Consider the following 21,762-nt stretch of genomic DNA (forward strand, 5'->3'; position numbering starts at 1 on the left):
AGACCTGGAGACATTGAAGCTACAAAAGAACGACTCAAATGCAAGGTTGAAAAACAATGACTACTTTGATAAGCGACATTGACTCAGGAGCAAAGCAATTGACAAAGGTGACTGGGTTTTAGTGTATGATAGTAGCCTTGATAGCCAACACACAGTCATGCGTAAGTTCTCAAAAAGATGGTTTGGACCGTATGTTGTAAAGCATGTGCATGAAAATGCTACTTATAGCTTGTCTGAACTAGATGGTACAGAAGTAAAGATTCCCATTGCAGGAAAAAGGATCAAAATGTTTAAGAGAAGAGGAGACACTGATCCAGAAGATGTTGATGAGGAAGAAGAGCAAAATACAGGTGAAGATCAAAGTGAACATGAAGCTTTGGAATCATCCAGTGAAGAAGAAAGCAAGGAAGATGTACAAGAGGGCTGATCTTACAAAGAGACAATGTGGCACATACCGGAGGATGTGCAAGTTTAGAGGGGGTGGATGTTGTGCTGTGGCACGTATATAGTGGGAACGGGCATTAAACGATTTATCTTGTTACTTTTTTACGCATAAGTATATTTTATATAATAATCATATGCATAAATAAAATCTTTCTACCATACCTTAGTATTTACCTTTGAAGTAATATAAATGTACATTACTATTAGAAAGTACTGCAAGAGAAGTATCAATGATTGTGCCTCTTTTTGTCTGGGGGAAAAGCATTTGTATATTTCTTCTAATATCTCAGCTATACCCTACCATATATAAATTATTTTCTTCTTTTCACATTTATTTAATAATATAACCCTTCAATAATGCATACCTTCTTGGATACATACAAGAGGGAAGGGCCTACTAGAAGACTTTATGAAAAGGAAGATCCAAAGCTTCTTGGACCATCCCAATTTGAAAATCCCGACCTAAAGGTGTGGAGAAAAGGCCAAAACCAAGTCAAGCTCTTTTAGTAGGCCAATTTTGCTTTTTGAAGCATGTCAATCCGAGTTACAAGTCAAAAGTTACGAGATAACTCACCAACTGGAAAAGATGTTGGTTACATACTATATCGAGTGACTATGTATGCATATGGCTATCTAATCTAGTAAGTTTCCCTCTTTCTATCCATTAGAACAAAATCCCCTGACATTTTTCCATGATTTGAAGGATTGGTCTTTTTGAACACTCTTGGATGCCTATGATAGGGCTTTGTCATGATCACGATTAAAGATTGATTAAGCTATTACTCAATTCTCGAAGACATGACAATTACATTTTTTTATAAGCGGTAAATGACTTGCTAGTTTGGGCGAGAGTTCTTGGTAATGAATCAACTTGGAATACTAATGGTTATTTGACCTCATCGAACGTTCTTGAGGAGTACTCTTATGGAATATGATGGTTGTTTATAGGCGACTAACATCATTTCAATGAGGGGAAGGTTGATGGACTCATGGCTACTTAAGCTGGGAACCATAGGGAAGTAGGGACCATATGGTCTTGCTCTTTGAATTAAAGAATGATTTGGACATGTTTTGAACAACCAAATTGAACTTTTATTGAATCACAGGGTGAGAACAATATGAGCTCCTGCCATCTATAACATGTATGGGTGGATGATGACAGTTGCCTTTCCACATTAATAAAATATGGTCTATGTATTTTTTGGTGTTGAGTGATGGCAAGTAAGAGTTGCCTCACTTCTTGTTCCATGGTGTTTGTGAGGACGACATGCATGACTATATTGCCAATCATGGAAAAAGAGCCTGCCCAAATTAAAAAGAGACCTATGTTCCATGATTATTATCAAATGCCTCACGAAATCCGTTGAGCTAATGCAAGTATTCCACAAAATCTTAACCTTACTGATGACTCTTCAGTGTGGTCCTAGTTGGAATGAATCTTGCCATGGGTTTCAAGTGGCCACGATCAAATCGTAGGGGCCTTGCCTAACACTCTGTGCAAACCACAGATGGCTCCAAGCACGTAACTAGCCTAAACTAGTAAGCTCAAAGATGACGATGGTGTGTCACTCACCGCTCTACGCTTGCTATCGTGGAGGATTCCTCGCCACGAAGAAAGGAGCTGCCGCCACTACGTCGTGCTCAACCGCCTTACCGCTGTCGTGCCTCCGCAATGATCGATCACTCTCTCTCTCTCTCTCTCTCTCTCTCTCTCAAGCACACACACACACTAGTACACAAGGGAGACGAAGAAGGAGATGGAGCAAGAGCACTCTTCTTGCATTGCACACATGAGATAATGAGGTATTTTAAGTTTAGATTGACCTTTTATATGGGCTTGCCCATTCACATTTGGTGGGCACCCACACTTAGCCAATCTTACCCAAACATTATAGGTTCGAGTTTTAGAGTGCACCTCTCATCGGCGATCACTCTTAACCATTCCTACCTGACTGACAAGCCCGGCCAATAACATGATACACTACTAGCGGGTCCGACAAGCCTAGCCCATGGCTACATAAAAGGTGGTCGCTTAGTGGTGGTGATCGCTTGGTGGTAACATGCCCCCCTCCTGATGTAGATTCCGCCCTCGGAAGCTAGTGAGAGAAAGCCCGTTTGGTCCATGTTGTAGAGCATCTGGATTTGAATCTGCAAGGCAAAGTCACTGTTTTATGCAAGCGGAATTATAAGGCAATAAATCACAAGAGGAATGTAAAGTACATGTGGAAATGAGTAAATGCAAGATTTATGAAATGCTAGACTGCCATTAAGGACAAATAAATTGCACTTTGATGAAATTAATTAATCAAGAGTTTTGGGCTTATGGGTGAGTTTATCAATTAGTTAGTTATGACTAAGGTTAAAACAACTACTCTAGTACTAGCTAAGCTAAGAAGATTATCTAAATGCAAGATTCCCTAATTGTGCTTTTTAGCTTTGATTAACCAACTAGCTCTCACAACTCCAAACAAAAGCTTGAAATTTTAATTGTAAGCTCGATGGAAGTCTTTTAAATGTTTTTTTTTTCTTTTACTTTGGTTCACAATCATTTGACATGTGTGCTTATTTTGTATGTCCGGGGCTTTTTGCTTCTCAAGGAAAAGCGCCCACACTGGGAACCTCTAGGGCTCTAATACCATAGACAATACATGTGAGTGAAGTACCAAATCAAGCCAGGATTTCTCTTCCAGCGTAAGATTTTTCATTTGTGGCACTTATGCTTTTTTCTTCCATTTCCTTGGTATTCTCACTAGTGTCTTTTGTTGTTTAAGTGAGCAAGGTTCTCTATGCCTAAAACAGCTTAAGGTCTCAAACACTCATATAATTTTATCAACTAGAACTAGTGGTCAAGTAAATGAGTTAACCTCAAGTCACGATCTCCTAACTCAAAGCTCATCTATAAGATTAAACTCTAGTTCAATCAACTTAAGCAAAGACAAATTTATAGATTTATAATGACAGATGTTTGCGGGTCACCGCGACGGACGTCCATAGCATAGCCTTCAGGTATCAACAAATATATCAATACCAGGGAAGCGACTCGGATGAGGCATGGAAACTCACTAGGGTGTCAATCCTAATGAAGTGAACTTGAAGAGATGCAACTACTAACTCTACAAGCAAATCAAACGCACTAAAGCCAAGTAATATGCCTATGTCCTTCTACATAGCTCTACAGTCATCACGCCTGTTTACCATGCAAATCATATCGGATTCGCACGAAACTTGAAGGGCAGATACAGGGGACTATCAGGAGCATATCCTATCACTGTCATAGCATTTTGGATGGGTACACGGATCGCGATTGTTTGTCCCAAAGTACGCAAAAACGATAAACGGATGATCCTAAAGGGTCGTTTTTGGGTCCCTAAAGCCTCTCCTAAGGTCAAAACAACATAAAATATGCATATAAACACTCAACATAGCGATTTAAGGCCACAAAGATTGCGTTTGATACCTACACCGAATCTTGAATGCTTACACTTGAATGAAAGAGCAGAGTTAGAAGAACACAATGCAATAAACAAAATTGAATTTGGATTACCGTAGCCACAATAGCGATGATTACAAGTTGGAGCCAAGAGGTCGCTCTCTGTGCGTACAGCAATAGTCACTTATCTTCCAAAATAATCTCCCTTTCCCATTAACCTTAGTGTATTATATACCTAGGGCTTTCTAAAGTGGCCGGCAGCCAACTTCTCATGGACCTTTACATACATCATTGGAAAAATTACATCTTTGACTTAGACTTGACATAGACGATTGTCATTAGGCTTTTACAGGGTTTGATGTATTAAACATCGGAAAAATATTGTGACCACATCAAAACTTTGGCCGGATGACCCAAGAGGCACCTTGGCTAGGTGGGCACTTGTATGTTGTTATCACCTCCAGACACTCCCCCCTTCCTAGCTCGTGTCGTCCCTTGACACGACGATTTGTAGTATGGTCTTCTTGTTGATGAGACTTCCCTCTTCCTTGATTGAGTTATAGCTGGCATGTTTTGCTTGTTCAAATGGGGTGCCCATTTGCCTTTGATTGATGAACATGTGTTCTTTGTGATTTGGATGTTGTGGACGAGGCATTTGTGCATGTTGTTGCACATCCTGCTTTACCTTTCCATTTGTGCAGTTGGTCGATGATACCTGTTTCTTTGGATACTTTGCCTCCTGGTGCAATTGACTTTTTATTGGATCTTGTCTCTCAAAAAGTTTGATACTTTGACATGTGTGCACTGGCATCTCCAATTTGATTTTCTTTGCCACTTTGTCAATAGAGCTTTGTCGGTATCTTTGAAGATAAGAGCTGCTCTTGTCGAAGCGTAGTTGAGAACAATGTGGCCCCACTTTATCTCTTTGAATATCGTGTAACAAATTCTTTATTGGTTTCTTTTGATGGAAGGAATATATACAATAGAATAGTGATGGGTGTTTCTAAATTAGGGTCTAGAACCTGAATGACCAACGGGAAAAACCCAGTGGGAAAAAATGCCTTTGGTATACGCTCTTATTGGGGTTGAGCACTTGGAAGTTGAGTACCTGTTCATGCAAGGTGAGTGCTTGGGAGAAATAAAGTAAGAGTGCGTAATGCAAGTGCCAATTATGGGACACTCTATATGCACACAAGAGTTCTTTCAAGAAAATCATGCGGTGTGAAAAATGAGTTGCTGGGTGCTTCAAGGAACAAATGTAGCACATGTGATATCCAAGGACATCTCTGTAGCTTCCACATTTCCAAGAAGGGTTTTTGATGTTGAAGCTTCTCCACTCATTACTCACTATACATAGTGCGTGAGTGTCTTTTGGACTCTCTTCTTCACTTTACCAAACTTAAAATACATAGACTTGGACTCTTATGCTCACCTTCACCAGCATGAGCAACACAACATAAATATGCTCAACTCCTCCACCTTAAATGGACAGAAGCACATGTAAAATCCATGAAAAAGCTAAAGGAGTTGCTCCAGTCAGCACCAACTTTGAGAAAGGTATACTATGAGTGTCAAGGCCAGTAATTGTGACAGTAGACACCAGTCCTACAGGGATTGGATGGGCAATAGGGCAAGATGACGAAGAAGGACACAGGTATGTGGTAAGATTTGGAGCAAAGGTACTAAGTGCTCGCCAAAGAAACTATCCACAAATAAAGAGAGAGCTATGGGGTATGGTTACAGCCTTGAAAAATGGGAAAGAGTACCTAATTGGTGCATGTGTGGTTGTAGAAACAGATTGTCTACCACTTCTTCTTGGATGATTACAAGCTGCTCAACACCAGCCATTGCTATGTTGCGGTGGATTGCCTACATTAAGTCCTTAAATCCCGAGTTTAAGCACATTGTAGGTAAAGATAATACAGTGGCAGATATGCTATCAAGGGCAAGGTATGAAGATGAGTCACAAATGATTGATAAGGGAGATGATGTAGGCACAAAGTTCTATTCTATCTCTCGTGTCAAAGGTAACAATGTCTGCATGACTAATTCACTTGAAATGTTCTTGAAAGATTTGTATGAAGGTGAGTGGCTTCTTATTGGAAGCTACTTGAGTACTCTAACAAAACAGGATGATTGGTCTGAACAAGAATTCAAGAGGATACGCAGGAAAGCATATGGGTACTTTTTGAGGGATGGTTACTTGTGGAAGCATCCTAAACAAAAGGGTGCTACACCACAACGGGTTATATGTAAAAAAGAGACTCAAGTAAAGCTCATGCAAGAGTTTCATGAGAGTCTATGGGCTGGACACAGAGGTGTGTGCACAACCTTCTCCAAGTTGAAAGAAAAATACTGGTGGAAGGGTATGTATAAAGATGTATCTCAGTTTGTAGAGTCGTGTGTAACTTGTCAAATGTATTCAAATGTCCGACATCGTGATGAATTGCACCCTACATATCCACTAGCCATGCACTATAAATGGGTTGTGGATCTAGTCACAATGCCTTAAGGACTCTGGTAGATGAGATACTTGGTTCTTGCACGAGAGGACCTAACTAACCAGGTTGAAGGAAGAGCATTAAGAGCTAAAACCACAGAAGCTGTGTGCAGATTCCTTCTTGATGAGGTGATTTGCTGTTATGGTTGTGTGAGAAAAATCACTGCAGATAGAGGTGAACTGGATGCCGAAGAAGCAAGGGAGTTCTTTTCTAGATTAGGAATCAAGCTTTCTCTTACTACAGCTTACAACCCTAAAGGCAATGGAAAAAGTGAAAGAGGGCATCCTCCTATCATCAAAGCTTTGGCCAAGGCTTGCGAAGGAAGAGTTGGTGAGTGGCCAAAACTGTTACCATATACTTTATGGGTTAATCGTACAACACATAGCTCAGTAACTGGCTACATGCTTGCGGAGCTAATGTATGGTCAAAAGCCAGTGATGCCGATTGAAGATACAATTCCCACATGGAATGTACTACCTTGGCAAGAGGGGCTTAGCAGGGAAGATCTCCTTGCACTGCGTATGAGGCAACTAGAGAGAAGACCTGGAGACATTGAAGCTACAAAAGAACGACTCAAATGCAAGGTTGAAAAACAATGACTACTTTGATAAGCGACATTGACTCAGGAGCAAAGCAATTGACAAAGGTGACTGGGTTTTAGTGTATGATAGTAGCCTTGATAGCCAACACACAGTCATGCGTAAGTTCTCAAAAAGATGGTTTGGACCGTATGTTGTAAAGCATGTGCATGAAAATGCTACTTATAGCTTGTCTGAACTAGATGGTACAGAAGTAAAGATTCTCATTGCAGGAAAAAGGATCAAAATGTTTAAGAGAAGAGGAGACACTGATCCAGAAGATGTTGATGAGGAAGAAGAGCAAAATACAGGTGAAGATCAAAGTGAACATGAAGCTTTGGAATCATCCAGTGAAGAAGAAAGCAAGGAAGATGTACAAGAGGGCTGATCTTACAAAGAGACAATGTGGCACATACCGGAGGATGTGCAAGTTTAGAGGGGGTGGATGTTGTGCTGTGGCACGTATATAGTGGGAACGGGCATTAAACGATTTATCTTGTTACTTTTTTACGCATAAGTATATTTTATATAATAATCATATGCATAAATAAAATCTTTCTACCATACCTTAGTATTTACCTTTGAAGTAATATAAATGTACATTACTATTAGAAAGTACTGCAAGAGAAGTATCAATGATTGTGCCTCTTTTTGTCTGGGGGAAAAGCATTTGTATATTTCTTCTAATATCTCAGCTATACCCTACCATATATAAATTATTTTCTTCTTTTCACATTTATTTAATAATATAACCCTTCAATAATGCATACCTTCTTGGATACATACAAGAGGGAAGGGCCTACTAGAAGACTTTATGAAAAGGAAGATCCAAAGCTTCTTGGACCATCCCAATTTGAAAATCCCGACCTAAAGGTGTGGAGAAAAGGCCAAAACCAAGTCAAGCTCTTTTAGTAGGCCAATTTTGCTTTTTGAAGCATGTCAATCCGAGTTACAAGTCAAAAGTTACGAGATAACTCACCAACTGGAAAAGATGTTGGTTACATACTATATCGAGTGACTATGTATGCATATGGCTATCTAATCTAGTAAGTTTCCCTCTTTCTATCCATTAGAACAAAATCCCCTGACATTTTTCCATGATTTGAAGGATTGGTCTTTTTGAACACTCTTGGATGCCTATGATAGGGCTTTGTCATGATCACGATTAAAGATTGATTAAGCTATTACTCAATTCTCGAAGACATGACAATTACATTTTTTTATAAGCGGTAAATGACTTGCTAGTTTGGGCGAGAGTTCTTGGTAATGAATCAACTTGGAATACTAATGGTTATTTGACCTCATCGAACGTTCTTGAGGAGTACTCTTATGGAATATGATGGTTGTTTATAGGCGACTAACATCATTTCAATGAGGGGAAGGTTGATGGACTCATGGCTACTTAAGCTGGGAACCATAGGGAAGTAGGGACCATATGGTCTTGCTCTTTGAATTAAAGAATGATTTGGACATGTTTTGAACAACCAAATTGAACTTTTATTGAATCACAGGGTGAGAACAATATGAGCTCCTGCCATCTATAACATGTATGGGTGGATGATGACAGTTGCCTTTCCACATTAATAAAATATGGTCTATGTATTTTTTGGTGTTGAGTGATGGCAAGTAAGAGTTGCCTCACTTCTTGTTCCATGGTGTTTGTGAGGACGACATGCATGACTATATTGCCAATCATGGAAAAAGAGCCTGCCCAAATTAAAAAGAGACCTATGTTCCATGATTATTATCAAATGCCTCACGAAATCCGTTGAGCTAATGCAAGTATTCCACAAAATCTTAACCTTACTGATGACTCTTCAGTGTGGTCCTAGTTGGAATGAATCTTGCCATGGGTTTCAAGTGGCCACGATCAAATCGTAGGGGCCTTGCCTAACACTCTGTGCAAACCACAGATGGCTCCAAGCACGTAACTAGCCTAAACTAGTAAGCTCAAAGATGACGATGGTGTGTCACTCACCGCTCTACGCTTGCTATCGTGGAGGATTCCTCGCCACGAAGAAGAAGGAGCTGCCGCCACTACGTCGTGCTCAACCGCCTTACCGCTGTCGTGCCTCCGCAATGATCGATCACTCTCTCTCTCTCTCTCTCTCTCTCTCTCTCAAGCACACACACACACTAGTACACAAGGGAGACGAAGAAGGAGATGGAGCAAGAGCACTCTTCTTGCATTGCACACATGAGATAATGAGGTATTTTAAGTTTAGATTGACCTTTTATATGGGCTTGCCCATTCACATTTGGTGGGCACCCACACTTAGCCAATCTTACCCAAACATTATAGGTTCGAGTTTTAGAGTGCACCTCTCATCGGCGATCACTCTTAACCATTCCTACCTGACTGACAAGCCCGCCAATAACATGATACACTACTAGCGGGTCCGACAAGCCTAGCCCATGGCTACATAAAAGGTGGTCGCTTAGTGGTGGTGATCGCTTGGTGGTAACATGCCCCCCTTCCTGATGTAGATTCCGCCCTCGGAAGCTAGTGAGAGAAAGCCCGTTTGGTCCATGTTGTAGAGCATCTGGATTTGAATCTGCAAGGCAAAGTCACTGTTTTATGCAAGCGGAATTATAAGGCAATAAATCACAAGAGGAATGTAAAGTACATGTGGAAATGAGTAAATGCAAGATTTATGAAATGCTAGACTGCCATTAAGGACAAATAAATTGCACTTTGATGAAATTAATTAATCAAGAGTTTTGGGCTTATGGGTGAGTTTATCAATTAGTTAGTTATGACTAAGGTTAAAACAACTACTCTAGTACTAGCTAAGCTAAGAAGATTATCTAAATGCAAGATTCCTTAATTGTGCTTTTTAGCTTTGATTAACCAACTAGCTCTCACAACTCCAAACAAAAGCTTGAAATTTTAATTGTAAGCTCGATGGAAGTCTTTTAAATGTTTTTTTTTTCTTTTACTTTGGTTCACAATCATTCGACATGTGTGCTTATTTTGTATGTCCGGGGCTTTTTGCTTCTCAAGGAAAAGTGCCCACACTGGGAACCTCTAGGGCTCTAGTACCATAGACAATACATGTGAGTGAAGTACCAAATCAAGCCAGGATTTCTCTTCCAGCGTAAGATTTTTCATTTGTGGCACTTATGCTTTTTTCTTCCATTTCCTTGGTATTCTCACTAGTGTCTTTTGTTGTTTAAGTGAGCAAGGTTCTCTATGCCTAAAACAGCTTAAGGTCTCAAATACTCATATAATTTTATCAACTAGAACTAGTGGTCAAGTAAATGAGTTAACCTCAAGTCACGATCTCCTAACTCAAAGCTCATCTATAAGATTAAACTCTAGTTCAATCAACTTAAGCAAACACAAATTTATAGATTTATAATGACAGATGTTTGCGGGTCACCGCGACGGACATCCATAGCATAGCCTTCAGGTATCAACAAATATATCAATACCAGGGAAGCGACTCGGATGAGGCATGGAAACTCACTAGGGTGTCAATCCTAATGAAGTGAACTTGAAGAGATGCAACTACTAACTCTACAAGCAAATCAAACGCACTAAAGCCAAGTAATATGCCTATGTCCTTCTACACAACTCTACAGTCATCACGCCTGTTTACCATGCAAATCATATCGGATTCGCACGAAACTTGAAGGGCAGATACAGGGGACTATCAGGAGCATATCCTATCACTGTCATAGCATTTTGGATGGGTACACGGATCGCGATCGTTTGTCCCAAAGTACGCAAAAACGATAAACGGATGATCCTAAAGGGTTGTTTTTGGGTCCCTAAAGCCTCTCCTAGGGTCAAAACAACATAAAATATGCATATAAACACTCAACATAGCAATTTAAGGCCACAAAGATTGCGTTTGATACCTACACCGAATCTTGAATGCTTACACTTGAATGAAAGAGCAGAGTTAGAAGAACACAATGCAATAAACAAAATTGAATTTGGATTACCGTAGCCACAATAGCGATGATTACAAGTTGGAGCCAAGAGGTCGCTCTCTGTGCGTACAACAATAGTCACTTATCTTCCAAAATAATCTCCCTTTCCCACTAACCTTAGTGTATTATATACCTAGGGCTTTCTAAAGTGGCCGGCAGCCAACTTCTCATGGACCTTTACATACATCATTGGAAAAATTACATCTTTGACTTAGACTTGACATAGACGATTTTCATTAGGCTTTTACAGGGTTTGATGTATTAAACATCGGAAAAATATTGTGACCACATCAAAACTTTGGCCGGATGACCCAAGAGGCACCTTGGCTAGGTGGGCACTTGTATGTTGTTATCACCTCCAGACACTCCCCCCTTCCTAGCTCGTGTCGTCCCTTGACACGACAATTTGTAGTCTGGTCTTCTTGTTGATGAGACTTTCCTCTTCCTTGATTGAGTTATAGCTGGCATGTTTTGCTTGTTCAAATGGGGTGCCCATTTGCCGTTGATTGATGAACATGTGTTCTTTGTGATTTGGATGTTGTGGACGAGGCATTTGTGCATGTTGTTGCACATCTTGCTTTACCTTTCCATTTGTGCAGTTGGTCGATGATACCTGTTTCTTTGGATACTTTGCCTCCTGGTGCAATTGACTTTTTATTGGAGCTTGTCTCTCAAAATGTTTGATACTTTGACATGTGTGCACTAGCATCTCCAATTTGATTTTCTTTGCCACTTTGTCAATAGAGCTTTGTTGGTATCTTTGAAGATAAGAGCTGCTCTTGTCGAAGCGTAGTTGAGAACAATGTGGCCCCACTTTATCTCTTTGAAGATCGTGTATCAAATTCTTTATTGGTTTCATTTGATGGAAGGAATATATACAATAGAATAGTGATGGGTGTTTCTAAATTAGGGTCTAGAACCTGAATGACTAGTGGGAAAAACCCAGTGGGAAAAAATGCCTTTGGTATACGCTCTTATTGGGGTTGAGCACTTGGAAGTTGAGTACCTGTTCATGCAAGGTGAGTGCTTGGGAGAAATAAAGTAAGAGTGCATAATGCAAGTGCCAATTATGGGACACTCTATATGCACACAAGAGTTCTTTCAAGAAAATCATGCGGTGTGAAAAATGAGTTGCTGGGTGCTTCAAGGAACAAATGTAGCACATGTGATATCCAAGGACATCTCAATAGCTTCCACATTTCCAAGGAGGGTTTTTGATGTTGAAGCTTCTCCACTCATTACTCACTATACATAGTGCGTGAGTGTCTTTTGGACTCTCTTCTTCACTTTACCAAACTTAAAATACATAGACTTGGACTCTTATGCTCACCTATACCAGCATGAGCGACACAACATAAATATGCTCAACTCCTCCACCTTGAGCAGTACCTAGAATAGCTAAGACTCTTAGACCACAGAGAATATTACTTGAAGCTTTGGGACTAATGCCTTGCTCATTTAGTGGCTCAACTGCCCGACTCTTGACTTTTATGCCATGTATTTTTAATTTTGACTTGGACTTACCTGTTCATGGCCTGAAACCCAATGCCATAAGTTCTTGAGATTAAGGCCTCTATCATTGCTTTGGTCTTCTGATGCCACCATCTTTTTAAGTAAGTTGGCATACTTTGACTCCTCTAGCTTCTTTTGTTGCATGGGATGTTCCGTAAGGAGGCCGCATTGTTGTACCTTTACTTTTTCTTCTTTGTGAGGAGCCTGAGTTTTCAACAGTGGTTTTGGGACCCACTTTGTTCTTGCTTCATGAGTTGCTCCCTTGACTTGATGGACACTAGGCTTTTGTATCCATACTTGGCTACTATTACCATTGTAAAAGCCTTGCTTTTGTAGTAGAAGACGAGGGATCCATTTTGAGGTTTTTTCTCCCTTGGTTGTGCTTAGTCTCCATTGGCTCTTTGTTGTTGTTGATTGTCTTTGTGTGGGGTCCTTTGCTACTTGGTTGGTCTTAGTGGCTCTAGGTTGAGCAACTACTTTGGGTAACCATATTTGGGTGTTACCTTCATAGAATCCTTGTGCTTCAAGTAGCTTGACGGGAACCATTCTATTCTTTGTCTTCATTTGGCCTTGTCGGGTAGCTTGATAAATCTCTGACTTTGGTACCCATATTTGTTGTATTGTTTGCTTCTTTGAAGCTCTTTTCTTTTGCTTCTTCTTTCTCCTAGTTGAGTTGGTTGTCTTGTGTTGAATGATCGGCTTGTTCTTTGTGGGGTTTCTTTGTAAGGGTGAGAAGTTCCATGCCGTTACCTTGGGCTTTCTGGCCCAAACATCATTTGAGGCCACCCACCCTGTCGCCTTTTGTTGTTGAGATTGTTCTTGAGAGTGTATCCAAATTGGATCTTTGACTTTAATGTGTTCCTTGGATACCAACACCTGCTTGACATTTCTTTGCTTCTTTTGGAGACTTTGCTGCGATGGAGATTTAGGTTGCAAAACCTTTTGTTTAGGGATTGATTGCATTGTTGAAGCTTTCATTCTTGATATAGAGGCTTTGCTTGAGCTTTGATGTGGGCTTGTCGAAGGTAAAACTGACTTGCGAGGATTTCTTCAATGTTTAGTTTGGCCTTAGCTTTTTCTGCTGCAGATGGTTGTGTCTTTTTTGTTGATGTCTCTTGGACCGTCTTTGTTGTTGTTGTTGATGCTTTTTGTTGTTGCCCGAAGAAGATATTCTTCCAACTTTTTGTTAGGACTAGACTTTCTTTGATGTGATGTGAGTCAACTATGTTGAAGTTGTCTTTGAACTCCCCATGACTCAACTTGAGTATTACCTCCGCTATGCCAAAACTTGGGATTGGTGTTTTGGCACTAGTGTATACTCTTTCCTCCACTTCTTTAATTGTCGGGTTCCCCATCATTATCCAAGTGCCATCTGACATTATATTCTTAGTAGCATAAGGATCAATTGCGGCTGAACATGTAACCTTGAGCCCTGTTTGTCCGCATAAATTGAATTTGATCAATGTGGGATATTTTTCATCTTTGGATTCTTCCTCATTCTTCCTTTGATCTTGAGTTTGTAGAACATCTGTTTATGTGGAGCTTTGCACATCTGATTCTTCCCGTACTTTCAACTCTGCATCATTTGAAGTTAGTTTCTTTGGAGTAGATGTTGTTGACTCTTCAAGTATGTCAATGATGACATCTCCATATGGTTGTATTGCTCTCCTAGTTTGTGTTTGTGTAGCATCCTCCATGACATAGCTATTTGTCCCTCTATTTTCATTCTCACAAATCTCATTAGCATTTCTCAGCACTTTCAACATAAAACATGAAACTAGGTCGTAGCCTTCTTCATCACAAAACTTGGTTGGAGTTAGCTAATTTATACACACATCCAAGGTTGCCAATATTTGAGTCCATCCAAATGGCTCAAATAATTGCTCTGGAAAGGGTTCCGGTATGTAAGCTTCATCGTCCATTGATCTTTCTAGGATGCAATCCTCCTTCACTGAGCTTCCACACTTCGAAGCACCACACATCCAAAGTTCTTGTTTGGTTTGTAGCCACACAGGTATCTCTTTCCCATTGACTATAGTAGAGTCAATTTATTCTAAAGGAGTTCTATTCACATATCTATAGCTATGGTCTTTTATGCTTATTTTTGTGGTGATCTTTTTATGTCTCAAGTAGATATAGTCATAGCCCCAATCTTGAACCATCTTAAGTTGACGCATGAAAGGTCTTCCTAAAATGATATCAAAATTGTTCCCTTTTCCAAAATCTACTATTGAAAATGTATGTTCATATTCAATTCCACAAGAAGTCACAATAATTTGCTCTAGGATACCCAGAGGTTTTTCCGTGTATCCATCTGCAAGTTGCAGCTTCATTCTAGTTTTCCTAAGCGCTGGTCTACTACCCCATTTTTTCCAAATGTCTTTTGTGGCTATAGCTACTCCAGCCCCACTATCAAGTATAGCCAATGTTTTAACTCCTTTGTATTCCACAGGTAAGGTGGTGTTTCCTTCTTCTCCTTCACAATATTCCCCCACCTTGTTTATTGGCACAGGTTTAGCGTTTGCACTTTCTTGTTGAGTTTTGTTTGATTGTTCATTTGAGGGTAGATCTTGAAGAGGTATCTTTAATCCCATCTTCCCCAAATTGTTGCCTACTTCATCCCATACATGTGGTCTAATCTTAAGCAGTTTAAATAGAGTAATGGTGCACTTTATTGGAGCTGACATTAACTCTTGCATACTCTTTGTATCCATCATCTTGGATATGGCTTTTCTCTGAGATGGCACCACTCTAGTCTCTGAGTCTGCCTCATGTTCTCCTATGTATGAGGGTAAGGTCTTCAAGGACTCTGGTTTGGTTTCAATTGAAACTTCCGTCCCTGATCTCCATTTAGAGATTGAATGTCTCCCTGATAGACTTCATGCCCTATATTGACCTCAGTTATGGGTGCAGATTGGAAAGTCGCACTTCCATCTTTTGCACTTCTAATTGCTTCCCACAATTCATTTGGCCATGGCTCATCTATCTCTGGGATAGGTGCCATAAATTGTGATCTTGACGTTGCATCATTAGTGGTGTTGGCCACTACTTGATCATCTAGTTGAATTTCTAGGTTGTTGGTTTCTAGTGTTGCAGTCTTTGCTTGCACGTCCTTTTGTGATTCTAGCTCAATGTTTCTTTGAGTTAATGTTTCAACAACCTTTGCCTTAGGCATTTCAAATCCAACACTTTTTGTTTTTGTTTCTCTGGAGGTGGAATTGGGCTTCAGGCTCCCATCATTGCTTGTGCAGTTTTTACCAATTCCATACAATTTTCAACCTCTTGTCAGTCTCTACCTCAGCATGAGGATATTTCATCCCTCGTTGCTCTAGGGTTTGGTTGGGTTTCAATCTAGCCTCATAAGCTTCCAGTGCAGCATCTAATGGCTCTAAGACTTTGTCTACCAACACAGATCCTCCAGAAGACGCCTTCCTTGGTTTCTTATCACTCACCACCATTTTGTTTTCTCGTTCTTGTTTTAACTGCTCCTTTGTCTCTTGTAATTTTGTTTGTAGTACAGTTTGATTTGTAATTGTTTTTGCTTTAATTCTGTCTCTTTTGGCTTTTCAGGATTTTCTCCCAGTCCTTACTGACACACTAGTTGTTTCCCCTTGTTTGGGTTGTTGATCTTTCTCCTCATTAGCTTGGTCCTCAGCATTTTCTTTTGCTTGGGCTCTAGTCACTACCTTCACAGGAATTTTGGGTTCTGCCTCTAATCCACTTGGCGAAGGTAACACTCCCACAACATTTATTGTTGCTTTCCCCTGTTTGTTTGGGTGTTTTGGACAATTAGGAACAACGTGTGTAATGGCACACCCAAACAATATCCAATTATCTCTACACAAGAACAATTCTTGGCCCAATGATTACCTTCACACTTGTAGCATGGTCCATCTTGTTGAGTCACTGGTGGCACAATTGATGGTTGTTCTTGCTTAGCCAGAATGGTCTCTGGTCTACGCTCTTGATTGGCTATGAACATCAGAGTGTCCTCATTCAATGAATAGAGTTTTCTCATAGGTTCTTGCCCTAGCCTAGGTCGTGATACCTCAACTCTTTGTAAAGCCCTTGATACAACCCTATTCTGAAATAATGGATGATTTGGTAATGGCATTTGTTTTTCTATTTGATGTCCAAATAGTATCCCCCTCGTGTAGGTTTGATTATAGTAGCACTCACTCATCTCATGATTGGTCCATTTTTGCTCAATGGCACACCATTTTATTTGTTGTGCTACTTGCGCTGCTAGCTCATCTAGGTTGTTCATTAATTGAGACATAACTACTTGCCTTGTGTTGGTTTCACTAGATGCTAAAGGATCATTATCCATAGTGATCTTTGTATCACCAATTTCCTCACCATAGGCTTTACAATTGTCAACTAGGTATAACGCTTCTCTCGTGACTTGTTCAAAGGAAGTACATCCTTTTAAGTGCAAATCTTTCTTGAGAGTTTCATTTTTCAAACCCTCTATGAAAAGAATTGATAATCTTTCCTCCTGTGGTAACTCGCGTTCCGGACATCTCTCTATATATTGTTTGAAGCGTAGCAATGCTTCCTTCACTCTCTCATCTTCTTTTTGCTTGAATGTATAGATTTGGGACACTGTGTTATGCTTGATTCCCCTTTTAGAGAACTCCACAACAAATTCTTGCAACAGTTGTTCAACGTTTGAGAAGGCATTTTTGTCCAGCGGTTGGAACCAATTCAATGCTATCCCTTCCAAGGTTAAGCCAAATCCCTCATACTGTGTATGAAAATAAAATACTTGTTCGGCTCTTAACACTTGTTTGAACAAGGATGCATGTACGTATGGATCCCTTAATCCATCATACTTCTTCTTGACACATTTGGCCAATTGATATGGTCTCATTGGTTCTGGTTCAACCATGTATCTGAGCGTGTTGGGGTCTCTCACAAAGACATCCCTCGTTCCTTCTTCTCGTCTTGGAGAAAATCCTGGTGGAATCCCCTTTGAGACATGTTTTGGAAATGTTGATGTATTTGTAAGTCTAATTGGTGGTCTCTTGGTTCCACTCAATGAGGTAGGAGCTACACTCCCGTGAATAACTATTTTGGATGTTTGAGGTCCATTTGATTCCATAGTTTCAATGTTAGCTTCTTGCAAATCAGTCTCAAAAAACCCTGGTACGCTTACACTTGGTTGAAAGTAGTAAGCAGAGATTGGAGTACCCATGTATGTATATCTTTCTAGCTCAATTGGGCTGATAAGTTTGTACTCTTGTCCATACTTATCTACCATTAGAACTTGCACTCCCTGGTCATCTGTGTATGTGAAGGCATAGAGGTTCTTGTAGTCTGTCAACTCTTCAATGATGGAATTTAAACATCTATAGAATTTGTTTTGAACCCCAATAGGTAACCTATAAAGGCCATCATAAGTGTAATTCGTTAGAACTCTCGTGGCTTCATTGGTTTTGATGAACCTCACGTTGGGTTTGTTGATTAGAGGATGCTTCTCCTCTAAGTCTCCAGCAATTTCCACTTTTGCTCTTCCAAACTCCCGCATTTTAGTTGATTGGTTTGGCTTCCAGTGAGCTACATGATCACTTGACAAATATCCATGAGCCATGCCTTGAGGTTTGGCTTGATATGATTGATAAGCCTCATGGTCTTGTCTCAACCCTCTTGTTATAGGTGTTGGAGTATTTCTGGCTGTTTGTGTAGGTGGCATAGCTCTGAGTTGAGTGGAAAACCCTAATGATGGATGAGTTGTCATGTTTAAGCCTCAATTAATACTCTCAAGATGGTCCTTGATAAGAACACCTTGGCTTAGTGCACACAATCTCTTTTTGCCCCTGGTCAAGTCTCTAAAAAGTCAAGCTTTGGTGCCCGAGTGACCTTTTGATATTGGTTTTGGGTACCCTAAAAGTTTGTAAATGGGAATCCTAGCAAATTTCACTCTAAAATAAAAACTTCCTTATCTCACAAGCTTTCTTCCTAGCTATAGGAGACTCAGTTTGGAGTTGTGTGTCAAAAGTTAGAGCAGTTTTGGTAAACTGCACTTGAAACAACACTCAAAACAGTTTTAGGATCAGGACACAAGGAGATTTTGTGCTTGTATCTTGGCTTCCAGAGGGTATTTTTCACTCAAACTTGAGATTTGGGATGTACTCAAGTAGATCTACAAACTTATGAAGTCAAATACCCTCACTATATAGAGGTACACTGAGCGCGATCGTTGACCCCATGTCACAGATTTGGAAGATTTTTGCACAGTAGCTAGCCCTTGATGTCTTGATACCAAGTGTCTTTGTATTTTTGAATTTGGAGATGTTTTGACCAATGAAAACCGAAATCCAGGTGGTTTTGCGGTTATTGGCCTGATTGTGTAACTGGGACTTTTGACCACTTTCTTTTGCTTTTTTGACCTTGCTCCTTTTGGAAAATATGTTGCACTAGGTGTCAACTACCTACTCACCAAGTCTCAACTCAAAGTGTCACTGGGGTACACCGATCGCAATTGTAGTTCTAGCTCCTTTTCAAGTGAAACTTGTGGATATAGTAGACAATGATGTGTACAGTCTACTCCTCAAATATTTTTGAATTTGGACAAGAAAAAGTCAAGTGTTTACCAGATCTTGGTCTATTGCAGTGGTTTTCTGACTGTCTGCTATTTTTGGCTATTTTGGTGACTTTTTTTTGAATTTTGACATCTCCAGGTATCTTATATAACCTAGGTGTATGTGTGGGTCAAATCTGGGTCAGATCTGGGACTGAGGTACATCGATCGCGATCGTAGTTTGGAGCCCAAATTGGATGAAACTTCACCAGCTTGTTCACTAGGCTATTTTAAGACTACCTGCCAGACACTCTTGTATTTGGACTCAAAAAAGTCAAGAATTTACAGTTTCTTGGTATGAAGTGCCTGATTTTCCAATTTTATCAGGTTTGATTGATTTTGATGTTTGATTTGGGATTTGAGAGATACCTAGGCTTGTCCTATGCACAGGCTATCCCTCTGCATGGTTTCTTCCCAGTTTTGATGTGTTTTGGTCTATTGAAAGTCAATTTCTATGCTAGTTTAACAGTTTTTTACTTGGATCTATATTCAGTGGTTTTGACCAGTTTTTTGTGGTTTTTGACCCTAGCTCCTTTAGACTTTTATGTTTGTATACCCTTGAAGAGTCTACTCATCAAATCTGGTACAAATCTGAGGTCTAGGTACACCGATCGCGATCGTAGTTATGAGCCCAAATTCAACCAAATTTGGCACGCTTGTAGACATTGATGTTTTAAGGCTATCCCCAAGTCTTTTTGCATTTGGATCACCAAAAGTCAAGATTTTACATTTTCTGGGTCTGTCAGGCTAGTTTTACCCAAGTGGCCTGATTTCCTTGATTTTTGATCTTTTTGGGTGTGGTTGCTTTAGACAAACTTGTTTAGAATCTTATCAGGAAGGCACATGTCAAATCTTGTACAATTCTGACACTGAGGTACACCGATCGCGATCGTAGTACTAGAGCCAAATCTGATGAAATTTTATAGGCTCTCTCTGACAAGTATTTCCCAGTGTTTGGTGCTACCACTTTGTGATTTGAATCAATTTCAGCTCTGTTTTGTCAGATTTTCTAATTTCAGAGTCTTATGGCCCTTTTGCCAAAGTTATGGTTTTCTAGTGTTTTTGACTCTATCTTTTGCCCCAAATCTGACTGGAATGTGATCTACTTATCCTACTCCTAAGTACAGAAATGAAAGAACATAAGAAAATGAATCAAACAAAACAAATAGGATAAAAAATGGATGATGGATCAGTACTCAATCAATACAAGGAAATTTGAAGAGAAAAAATGCTTAAAGCAGCCTCACTCACAACTCCCTATATCTCTCAAGAGTAGATCTAGCCAGTCCACCGACTCTAGACTCCACTAAGCACTAAACCCTTGTCTAGATGCTCCACTGAAATGTAAATGGAATGGAAATTATCTTTTGGAACAATAAGAAAACTCTGAATACGCACTCGGTCACTCATCACCTAAGATTCCCCGGCAACGGTGCCAATGTTTGCGGGTCGCCGCGACGGACGTCCATAGCATAGCCTTCAGGCATCAACATAAATATCAATACCAGGGAAGCGACTCGGATGAGGCATGGAAACTCACTAGGGTGTCAATCCTAATGAAGTGAACTTGAAGAGATGCAACTACTAACTCTACAAGCAAATCAAACGCACTAAAGCCAAGTAATCTGCCTATGTCCTTCTACGCAGCTCTACAGTCATCACGCCTGTTTACCATGCAAATCATATCGGATTCGCACGAAACTTGAAGGGAAGCTACAGGGGCCTATCAGGAGCATATCCTATCACTGTCATAGCATTTTGGATGGGTACACAGATCGCGATCGTTTGTCCCAAAGTACGCAAAAACGATAAACGGATGATCCTAAAGGGTCGTTTTTGGGTCCCTAAAGCCTCTCCTAGGGTCAAAACAACATAAAATATGCATATAAACACTCAACATAGCGATTTAAGGCCACAAAGATTGCGTTTGATACCTACACCGAATCTTGAATGCTTACACTTGAATGAAAGAGCAGAGTTAGAAGAACACAATGCAATAAACAAAATTGAATTTGGATTACCGTAGCCACAATAGCGATGATTACAAGTTGGAGCCAAGAGGTCGCTCTCTGTGCGTACAGCAATAGTCACTTATCTTCCAAAAATAATCTCCCTTTCCCACTAACATTAGTGTATTATATACCTAGGGATTTCTAAAGTGGCCGGCAGCCAACTTCTCATGGACCTTTACATACATCATTGGAAAAATTACATCTTTGACTTAGACTTGACATAGACGATTGTCATTAGGCTTTTACAGGGTTTGATGTATTAAACATCGGAAAAATAATGTGACCACATCAAAACTTTGACCGGCTGACCCAACGGGCGCCTTGGCTAGGTGGGCAGTTGTATGTTGTTATCACCTCCAAACAGCAGATAACAAACATAACTATTGCACTCAAACAAATTATGAAAAACCACAATTAGCAATTATACATATCCACTAGCATGAATCATAGAAAGTAGTACACCTGGAGGTATGGAGTCGCTGATTTTGTCGAAGCAGATGTCCTTAGCCTTGTGGATGGAAATCCATATAAGTCCTACATAACAATATCAAACAACAAGGCACTATACCTCTAGGAGGCATGTCAGTGTGAAAAAATTAAAACTCCTAGAAACCAAACTCAAAATACAATCGAGACCCCTTACCTACCTATCTATCATCCCTTTTAGAATCAAGGAAAGAGGATATTATATAAATCGGGTGGCCACCCTAAGGCTAGGCCTCTATCCTCATCATCTAGATAAACGAAATCATTTTCTGTTAAT

This window comes from Adiantum capillus-veneris, chromosome 25 (genome assembly GCF_014529385.1).
Source record: "Adiantum capillus-veneris isolate H3 chromosome 25, ASM1452938v2, whole genome shotgun sequence".
Classification (NCBI taxonomy): Eukaryota; Viridiplantae; Streptophyta; class Polypodiopsida; order Polypodiales; family Pteridaceae; genus Adiantum; species Adiantum capillus-veneris.